General features: G+C 39.1%; 1 long non-coding RNA gene and 1 pseudogene across 3 annotated transcripts; one reads left to right on the forward strand and one right to left on the reverse strand.

The window, feature by feature from the left end:
• The first annotated feature begins 3,870 nt into the window (after positions 1 to 3,870).
• LOC111336453 (uncharacterized) lies at positions 3,871 to 7,185 on the forward strand. Of its 2 annotated transcripts, none has more exons than XR_015991037.1 (3): positions 3,871 to 4,322; positions 5,764 to 6,084; positions 6,459 to 7,185. It is a non-coding gene; the product is annotated as an uncharacterized LOC111336453 (long non-coding RNA). The 2 variants fall into 2 exon arrangements; XR_015991038.1 differs by having other exon boundaries at positions 3,871 to 4,206.
• On the reverse strand, positions 6,082 to 8,753 carry LOC148724810 (uncharacterized; annotated as a pseudogene). Its single transcript, XR_015991006.1, has 2 exons — positions 8,484 to 8,753; positions 6,082 to 8,006 (listed from the first exon to the last, which is right to left on the reverse strand). The product of XR_015991006.1 is annotated as an uncharacterized LOC148724810 (transcript).
• Positions 8,754 to 10,935: the final 2,182 nt, after the last annotated feature.

Consider the following 10,935-nt stretch of genomic DNA (forward strand, 5'->3'; position numbering starts at 1 on the left):
GATAGAGGCAAATTTATATATCCGTCGGTCTTTCGCGGCTGACCAAAATTCAGAATGTTAACACCACGCTTAGACTTTCGGTGAGTTTCCTTTTCTGTATCCACATTGCATGTAAACGTGTCGTAATTTGCGTGCTTTTATGACTTTTTCTGCAGTTTTTGAAGCATGTGTTGGCCCTATTTGGTCTGTGTTCTCGGCCTGATTTGGCCTGTGTTGTTGGCCTGATTTGGCTGATGTTTTTGGCCTGATTTGGCCCGTGATTTTGGGCCTTGTTTGGCCCTAGTTTGGCCGATGTCTTTGGCCTAATTTGGCCCGCGATATTGGCCTTATTTGGCCCGAAGTTTGAGCTGGCGTAGTGTTAGCAACCTTGCTAGTGTAGTTCAGTGGCATGTTTTTTGAACGTTAGGGGATTTTTTTCTCTGGCGTTGCATTTTATCGCGTCATTGTCTTATTTGGGATTAGTGCGATATTGTTTTCTAAATGTTCATTGTTCTACTATATGTATTATTTATCATAATTTGCTGTTATTATCGATCGCCTGTTCAAATTAAATGGTTTTGAGACGGGAGTCTCGTTGTTTTTGTTTCAGACGTTCTTCTTTCCGGGATCTGGTATGAAGCATCAGGACCAATCGCTTCGTCGTTTGGTTCCAGGCCTTCTGCATTTGCAGCCAGGATCAAAGGCTCCATTAACTGTGTCAAAGTATAAGTCAGGCTGATTATGGGTGTTTCCCCCATTGAAGTTGCCCTCTACGGAATTAGATGGGGTCATACTACAACCGGAATGGAGTTGTGCCCCACTAGTCATCCACTCGTGAAGTCATCTGCCGAGGGAGCAAAAAGAAAGCTTGCTCGTCTACTGTAGCCCAAAGAGTCTTTGTCCGTCGAGACAGCGCAAGCTATCGCTGAAGTTAATGTTAGGAGTAATTCTCTCTTTTACGTCTGCTTTTTATTTACTTTGCTGATTGGATTTTAAGGATTTTCTCGTGTTGACGAGATCAAAAGTTTAAGTTTTAAGGACCATAATACTCCTATCATGTTTAAACTTCTCTGGCTACCGTAAAGCTATCGCATACATTTTAAGGTATTACTCTTAGTGCACAAGCGCCTTAATGGCTTGGCACCAACTTATCTATCTGAACTTTTACACTACCATAATAGTCCACGTTTACTTCGTTCTAGTTTTCAAAATCGTTTAGCTGTGCCTAGATCCAGGTTAAAGACGAATGGTGATAGAATTTTTTCTGTAGTTGCTCCTATGATATGGAATCAGTTGCTTCTTGAAGTCAGGAGTGTCACCTCTACTGACCAGTTCAAGATGCAGTTGAAGACGTACTTATTTACATTGGCTTATGATGGCTAGTTTTAAGTAGCGTAGTTTAGTTAATTTCATTATGATAATTAGTAGCTTTTGTAGATATGGTTTAACCATTGTTGTACAGCGCTTTGAGCAAGTAGTGGACTCAGCGCTCTATTAGTATTATCATTGTTATTATTATTAAGCTGTGTGAGGCGATAGCTACAATGGCAAAGACTCTATGTACTCATTACATAGATCCTTCGACCATAGAGCCATTATTAGCGAGTCGCCTCATCCCTCTAGATAAGGGAGAGGGTGCTTTGAGGCCAATAGGAGTCGGAGAAGTGATCAGGAGAATGTGCGAGAAATGCGTCATGATCATAGCCAAGCGGGACGTTGTTGAGGCAAGTGGCTCGTTACAATTGTGCGCGGGGCAGAAATCAGGGAGCGAGTCTGCAATACACACTATGCATAGAATCTTCGAAGCAGATGACACCGACGCGGTCCTGCTAATTGATGCGTCTAATGCATTTAATGCCCTTAATAGGGCAGCGGCTCTACACAATATCCGCGTGCTTTGTCCTGTAATTGCATTCTACGCCATAAACACCTATCGCCATTCCGCCCGGTTATTTATCACCGGTGGTAAAGAGATAACATCAGCCTAGGGAACAACTTATTATTGCTATCATTGGTGATCACATGACAATTTATGTTGCTGAGCGCAAGAATGACCAATACCGAGGTCATACTTCCTATCATTCCAGATCAGCAGTCTACTTGTCCGGTTGCCATAACCGAAAAGCTCATTAAGCTCTTGCCGCAGTCGTGTGATTCCGGATATCTACTTGTGAGTCGTATAGATAAGGCTACGTCTCGCGAGTATTTCCACTCTAGCAAAAGGGTTTCGGTAACTACGCTTGGAGATTAATTTAAAAGCACATAGAGCCTTTCGTGGACGGTGTGTCCGAGTTTGGTATGCTTAGTATTTTAATACAAACATAAAAAGTTTGGTGCCGCGTCCGACATGTACTACTTTACTATATTCACGAGCTAAAAAATCGAAATTATGCTTCTCTCCAAGAGGGATTATCGTATTTAAAGCTTTTTCAGTTGTTTACTCTCTAATAATTAGCACACTGGTTAACGTGTTTGTAAATTAAATGACAAACTTTTTTGCAATAAACTTTTCTACAGGATTGCTTATGGTGGCTCAAGCCTCTGCTTGCCCTCTCACGTCTCGGTGGTTGCCTTTGAAAGGTCGAACATCTTTTTTCTGTGGATTTTGAAAAATAATTCAATACAATCAAAAAAATTGGAACAGCTCAGCGTTTCAATATTGGACCTACCATAATTATCAAGAAATGTTGGCAAGAAATGTTGGCAAGAGCTGCTAAAGTCAGTAATACAGACATTATTGGCATAATCTTAGGGGAAGTAGTGCAGTTGACAATGTACGACTTCTTTCGGGTTTGGAGGACCCGAGTGATTTATAAAAGTTATTTCAGGCAAGGAGGCCCACGTCTATAGAGTCAGAGTCCCACTTTCATACAAAACTACTGTGGATGACGATATTAAAGCACAACAAACTAGCCAAATGAATTAAGGAGAGTGAGTCAAACCAGAGACTTTAAAAATTTCCTACAAAATCTTTAGTCGATTTCTAATAAGAACACATCACAGAAAATGTTGATGCACTCCACAAAAAACTTTACATGGAATGCAATATGTTGGCGCAGATTCCTTACCTGCACCCTTTCCCCCTTACACACACCTCTGACAATTACAACACAAATGAAAACTCATGAGAGAAATAAAAGTGACTAGACTGTCCATATTTTACATACTGCAGAAACAAACAATTTACAATTAGTATTAACAAACCTGTCTTAAGCTCTGCAAAAAGACAATGTTGGTCGCAGAATTCAAAAGAAAAGAAAATAAGAATTACTCACCTCTCCATTGGAAGAAGATTTTGCTCTTACAGTCTCCAAACCCTCAAGCAATAAAAGTTCATCGTCATGAGCTGCACCTGAACTTAAGGGGACACTACGAGACAGAAGTGACGTCACTTCACCAGAAGACACGCCATTAGCAGCGCAGACAACCTTTAGCCATTTCTCTACTTTGTAGTCTTGCTTTGCCCAATCTCGTCTCCAAATCTGCTCCTCTCCTTCTCCCCCCTTGTGCTAGTATGCATGAAATAATGATCATAATAATTAAACTTACGGTTACTGTGAAACTTAGAAACATGAGAACACCACAGACAATATGGAATGTAGCTATCTTTCAAGTAAAAAAAAAAAAAACTTGTAAGAGCAATGCGATACGGGTAAAGCGTTCATGTTAGCTCAATATCACGTCCCAATAACTAATTAACAATTATTCCACGAGCGCGCGTTGGATATGAGATGATAGATAGCCAACGAAGTGCGTAGCGCCGAGTTCGCTATAATCATCTCATATCCAATAAGGGCGAGTGGAATAACTGTTTTATTAAAAACGTTAAATTAAATTATTAAATTCTATTAAATTTTATTAAATTTTTAGCTCCCTTTTAACTTTAAGCTTAGGCCTCACGGAACAGCGTACGCACGTGAGTTAAGGAAAATTTCAGACATGCGCAGATGACGTCCCTTGTTGTGTTTACTTCTCCCCTCTACGCTTTTAAAACTTTACCGTTGAATATCTTATCAAAACACAAAGTCTCTGGTAGTTTAATACTTAAACCGCGAAGACTGCAACGGAGTTAAGGATTCTACCGTTTTATTTTTTTTCTTTTCATCGACTTAGTAGTAGAAATGCTATTTTTTCGTACTGTTCATTCATTGCGCGTGGTGTTAATTATTTGGAATTTCGAAACGGACAAGTTCAAGAATTGGCATCGTAGTTTCAAGGCAAATTGAGGTTTGGAGTCCACTGTTGTTCGTATTACAGTTATTTTCATCTTTTTAACGCGCGCTCGAGATGTAATGGAGGAATGAAATATATCGACTGAGTAAAGCAAGCGCACGATGCTCGAAGTAAAATTGTAAACTAGGTTATCTTGACCCTATCTTGGGGGTGTTGGTGGTAATAGGTCGATTAGCTTACATTCAATATCGCCCACCCGAGATCGAGGGTGAACTCCGGTTTATTCGTCAACATGAACCAAGAGCAGTTAATTATCAATCACTTCTCGGGTACTCGTCGGTACTATTCATGATGTTTGACTGATATCGATTGTTAAATCAATGCTTATTTCTTTTGGGCGCTTTGAATGTGGAGGATCGACCAATACACTGATTCTTTTTCAACCACACTGCATATTCATATTTGTGTTGGTCCAGATTTAGAGGCTATGATAAGTTGCCTGTATGTGAAAAAAAATTCCATTGTTGTAGATATTTAATAGGGGAAGAAAAACGTTTAAAGGGAAGAGAGGATTCATTACGGGTCAGATTTGTAATAGTTATCTTTTATACGGAATAAGGAAAGACAGGATAATGAACTTGGCACATTTTTAACAGTTCCAGTGTTTAAATCTAATTTATTACTGTTACATACAGTTACTGCATTGTACACTAACTGTATGTAACAACAGTGGCTGCATCACTTAGCTTTGCCCTTCCTGTACAAAATGATTCACTTAATGTACAAGAACACCCATACACAAGTCATGTACTTATCACATTAACAGTTACCTACTGCTAATGATATGTTTAATTATACATGTGCAACATTATAATGATATAATCTACATGTAGTTAAATATTCCATTTAGTATGGTCTTAAACTGCTGTAGTGAAGTGACAGCATTTCAATGTTTGTTTAATATTCTACTAAGCTACAGTTATGCATAACAATTTGAAATCAGATATATTACAGCTTCATTTACCTACTGTTCATTTTGAATGTAATGTTCAATTCATTTAATTCAAGATCCAATTGACCACTTTCATAAATGGCTGCCGGATTAATATTCTTTTGTTTAAATTTAAATTAGCCTTTCTGGCCTCGTTTTCCAGTACAAAATTCAAAAGAATACATTATCTCAAGCGAGGCCAGAAAGGCTAATTTAAATTTAAACAAAAGAATATTAATCCGGCAGCCATTTTTGAAAGTGGTCAATACAACATGATTAAATACATGCATGTCTCAGCTTTGGCTCCATGCACTTTACTTATACCCTGCAAAACCAGTTACAATATTCCAAAGCTAACATGCTACATACACTAAAACTGATATTGAGCTCTGTTCACTTAACTAAAGTGGTATATACAACATGCTTTTATCAGGTTATTTCTAACATGTTGTATTGAAACATTTATTAATTTTTAGATGTGTCTCTGTGTGTAAAAATGCATTCATGTTGAGATACATTTACTTCATGCAGTGTGGGTCAGTGAAATCAGTTCTAAACAAATCTAAAATGTTTAAAAATTACTGAGCCACCCCTATGACTACTTTATTCTTCATGTGTAGGCAATGGCGTAATATGTACAGTCATGTGGGACCTGGAAAGACAAGTAGTTGGAGGTTGGAAGACATTTGGAAGGTTTTGTAGACACAACTGACATTCTCCTGGTAGATCATAAATTGGTAGCTCCTCCCCATAGTTCCACACCTTTAGCGCTGCTAGCTGCATGAGTCTTGGAACTTGTCCATCAGGTGTACTGGTAACATCCTCAATTACTGTTGGGCTGAATGACCTTTGTCCCTCCAGTGCAGATGTTCCCTTGGCAGAAGCTTTCCAGTGAAGTTTAAGTTTGCGACCATCAGCTTTTAGTGACTGAATCATATCCGGTAAGTCATTGTTTACTTTCTTTTCTATCCAAGCTTTAATGTGATTGAAGCCTGTTTTGATAACTCTGACATGTTATCATTAAGATACAGTTGTGAAAGGTTGAACTGTCTTTCTGCAAGAACATTGTTAACTGGAAGACTGAAAATGTGCTTGGCGTAGAAATCAAACAGGTTTGGAGTCGCTTTTTTACTTATGAGTGAGCTCTGTGGTGATAAGGCCATTTCTTTGATCTCACATAGCAATTGGGGTTCCTTTAATTTCCAAAGAGTGGCCCATTTAATTAATCCAACTCTGTCCTTAGAGACCAATGTGAGAATGTTCTGTCTATGAACATGAAAGGGAATGTTCACTGACTTTTCTTTCTGATTTTCAGATCTGACTGGAACTCCAAGAAGCTTTAAAACCGAATGCCAGAAATGACTTTGGTATCTCTGATCAGCTCCCATTCCAACCAACTTAGGAAAAGTTAACCACTCTGCTCCATGATCTTTGATTACTTTAAGTGCTTCTTGTAACATTGGCCTCTGCACTTGTTTGTGAAAATGGTCAATAGCTGCTGGGTCTTTCGATGACATCTTTACCTGTTGTGATGTTACAGGAAAATGTTCTGATGGAGACTTCAACATTTCACTTAAAGTTTCATGGTGCTTCAAAACAGTTGCTGACCATGACCGTGTAAGGTAACCACTGGAAAAACCAAGTTCTGCATCACTAGCTTGGGATGTGTTCAGAGATGGAATGATGAACTTGTCAAGGAATTCAAACAAAAACTTGATTTCAACTTGAATCATAGGACTTGAGCTCATCTTAATGACATCTTGCCAAATAGTGTGGTGGCTATCTGATTTTGGCAATCTTTGAAGGAGACGCTCAGCAAGCTGTAGACAAGCTTTTCCATACTTAAGATACCACTGGAGAGTCTCATGATAATATGTCCACCTTGTGTCAATGAATGTCTGAGGAAGGGGTGGCTCTTTACTAAGAATACCTGGAGAAACATGCATAACTTTGTATTGGCTTGGACGCTCATGATGGAGCCAAGATATTTTATATAGCAATTGTAAAACATGGGGGTTACTCATGTCACCCTTTGCTCCAAACCCAGCCTGGCACATTCTTCTCAGCATGATGTTTAGTACATGTGGGTAGCATCCTGCAAAGAACATTTCTTTTCCAAAAATTTTGGTGTTGTTTGCTAAGAGACCATTTACTTTTCCCTTTTGGGTAGAGGCATTGTCCCCAACCAACCCCGAAACATTGGTGATGTCATATTCATTTTTCACAACACGATAATCCACATCAGACTGGTGTTTTTCAGACCCGCCTGCTGTAAGGCTGTTTGCTAGGACATAAGCTCGGGGCTTGCTCTCTCTAGGGTACCAGGTGTGAACACCCACTATGTGCCTCTCTTCTCCTCCTTTGTGGGAGTCATCGCTCCAGAGATGAAAATCATACTTGGAGTTTGAGAAGCACTTGCGTAAAATTAGTTTGTCTGCTTCACCTAAGAGAACATTCCAGTCAGAAAGTGTACTTGGGGAGACAACAAAGTTTGTGGGGGGGGCTTAACAATCAAACAAAATATTGAATATCAGATGTAATGCTACAGGTGTCTTTTGATAAGATAACAAAGATGCATGTTGCATGAATCTGACACAGGCCATAAACATCAAAGTTCTTTGGTTGTATCCAATGTTACCATGTGCAAATGTCTCCACAAGAGAATATCCCTTTTTAACAAACTCATTGTTCCCCTGCAATTTCTTTTTCAGTTTTGAGGAAGCAGATCTTGTCCCTCTTAACTTGTTGCTGACTTGTTTTTCTTTTTTTTCAGTAGACGTAAGTTTGTTTTGACACTTTTTGAGTTGAATTTGGAGCTTCAACACGTCCTTTTTCAATTGGATGTTCCTTCCTTTTACAAATACTGAAATTATGAAAAGGTGACAATTGAAATTAGTCAAATGTAACTCGCGGATTTCACATGATAGAGTTTGGAAACAAAGAATACAAAGTAAAAATATCCGACTAGAAATCGTATCAATGAGACCTATGTTTAGAAACTCTCGATACTGTATGACACTTAAGGTACGTGTCGTTATGATTTGCTGACCGAAAGATTAGCTTGCCTGTACATGTTATTACTGACCATGCGGCCATATCGACTACTCTATCTTAACATTTGAGAGGTTTTTTTTTCGGCTTCTGTTTGGTGGGAGTGTTATCAGTTTATGATTAAAACCATTCAAGTGGTGTCAACTACGATCGCGCAAGTTGCAACCGGCGAAAATTCAGAATGGGAATGAAAATCAGTCACCGTAATTGGTGGCTCAGACAATGTGCAGTAGTATTCGCTGACATTTGCAAGTGTTTGCATTTCCATTCCCTCCTTCAAAACTCTTACCTAGACTGCGTCTTAGGGTTTTGACTGTTCCTTTTAGATTGGCGTTTTCGGACCTCAAACCCTTACACTCTCTCTCGAGTCGATCGAGTTTTTCTTCACTTAAAAAGCTGTACACTTGCACTGCAATGCTGCTTTTTTCTATTTCTTCGGAATAATTCACATATTTTCTCGGCTTCTTTTTGACTGGTGGCTGATTTTTGCAAGAAAACTGGCTGCCGTGAGCTCTTTTACGTGCCATCAGGTCTCATCGTCGGCGAGTCGGCCGGCGATTAATAATATTAGAGAGATTTAGCAAGAGGACGGGAACGTCAATCAGCACAGGAGAGCGCGCGGAATAGTCTAGACACGACACCATTCGACTTCCGGTGTTAGCGTTGCCGTTCTCCCCAACAAGTTCAGGACGTCCTTTCGGTGGTTTTCCCGTCGCGATCAGAACGTCTGGGATTTCCGTCAATTGTGCTCTTGTAAATCGATCCAAACGAGAGAATACTATTTGGAAGTATCTCAAAACTCATGTTCAGGATAATTGGGTTCCTTTCTTTGTTTTAATCGGTGCATTTTTGAAAACTTGCCGCTGCAATATGCTGGATTCCCGAAAGGCAATTGGAACACAACCGTTGGCAAGCGATCCAAGATTTCAGGACTGTTTGCTTTTGAATGTGCAACGCTTTAGACAATAAAAGGGCTTTTCTTTAATACATTTCTTTAAGCCTATGTGAAAACTCTAAGAATGGGATGCTGTTGAATTTTATCGTAAATCGATTCATCAATAACCATGCTGCAAGTTGAAGTTTGGAGTAGTCAATCAAATAAACTATCGCGAAGCTGACATACCGTAAAATATTTTTTATTTAATTGTTGTCGTTGTCGTTTTTACCGATCATGAATGAATGCTTTCTGGATTGAAGTCAGAGATTAAAAATTTAAGAATTTTCTCGGGTTTGCACTTTTTTATGTCTTAAACTTTTTTAATCAGCGCCGATGAAAACAAGAAAGTCGTGCTCACGCAACAAAAGTAAATGACAATCAATTTTATTTCGACACGACTTTCTAAATCAAGTAATTTAATTCAGTCTTGAACAACTTCGTCGAAAAAGGAAGAAACAAAACAAAACAAACAAAAAACCGAAACCAAGTCTTATCCTAAGCCTAACCGTTTCATGGGTGACTTGCATTAATTTTTTCAGCGTTAAACAAGAACCCATCATAAACAACTTTGTCGTTGGGTCGCGTGGTTTCTACATGGTTTCGCCATAACCCCGTTCAAAATGCTCTGCACCTCTAAGTATTCAATGTTCAAAAGAGATGTACCGTCATGAATGAATAGAAATATTCAATAAACAAGGGGAAAAACGATGATGATTTCTAAATTATACTTTGTAAAATTGCGAAGATGAAAAGTGCTAAAATCTAATGGCACTAAACGAAAAGACAGCAACACAAATCGCTAAAAAAATATCTAATGGGCTTTAAAATTCGAGAAAGGTATCGACAGACGCAAGTCTTACCTGGAATGGATCAATTATAGGGTTTAATCGCCCATGTGGTTCGTATATTTATAAACATCTAACTTTCCGTAACTATGTTAATTATCCTCTGTTTCCGCTTGTTGCATCACTCTCAAAGAGAATAGTTTCGTTGTCCTTAAAGCTGTTTGTGAAAGCGAAAATTTGTGTTGGCGATCTTTGAAAAGCCGAGTTCAGGCTATTGAAGAACAGATATTGTGCTGACGTCTTGTTGCAACGACTGCTAAATCACTTCTGAAAAGAAACACAATGGGGCGACGTTCTCAACCCAGTTTCTTACCGGTATTTTTGCTGCGCGCGCCGTTGTCAACTGACGTTCCCGTCCTCTTGCTAAATCTCTCTATTATCAAAAATCTGTAACTTCGATGTAAACAACTCATGGCACGAGCCCGCGTTCCTTTTCTCACGCAGTGCTACAAAGTAATGTAATCTGCGCATGTCTGAGATTTTCATGGGGTTACGGTTTCCATGGGTGGGGTACCTTTCCGTGAGGCCTAAAGCTGACACGTACGCTCACCATATTTGTGGATTATGGTATATTGGCTCATATACCATAATGGCTAAGCCAATAAAAAGTCTTGAATTGCATTATCCAATGATCCAGTTTTTAATAATATCCATTAATACTAAGTATTATAACGTTCATGTATGTTGCACGATATGTCCTAGCTAACCTTGTTCTATCAGCTACCTTCATCTTCTTTGAGTTACCCCTGTTCTACCTCATTAACCCCCATCTACCCTAAGTTACCCATGTTTTACCACATTGACTCTCATCTACCCAAAGTTACCCATGTTCTACCACGTTAAACCTCATCTACCCTAAGTTGGCCAAGTTCTACCACGTTAACCGTCATCTACCCCAAGTACCCATGTTCTACCACGTTCAGAATGGCAAGGATGAAATCTTAAAAATTCCTTAAAAT

This window comes from Stylophora pistillata, chromosome 8, assembly GCF_964205215.1.
Source record: "Stylophora pistillata chromosome 8, jaStyPist1.2, whole genome shotgun sequence".
NCBI lineage: Eukaryota > Metazoa > Cnidaria > Anthozoa > Scleractinia > Pocilloporidae > Stylophora > Stylophora pistillata.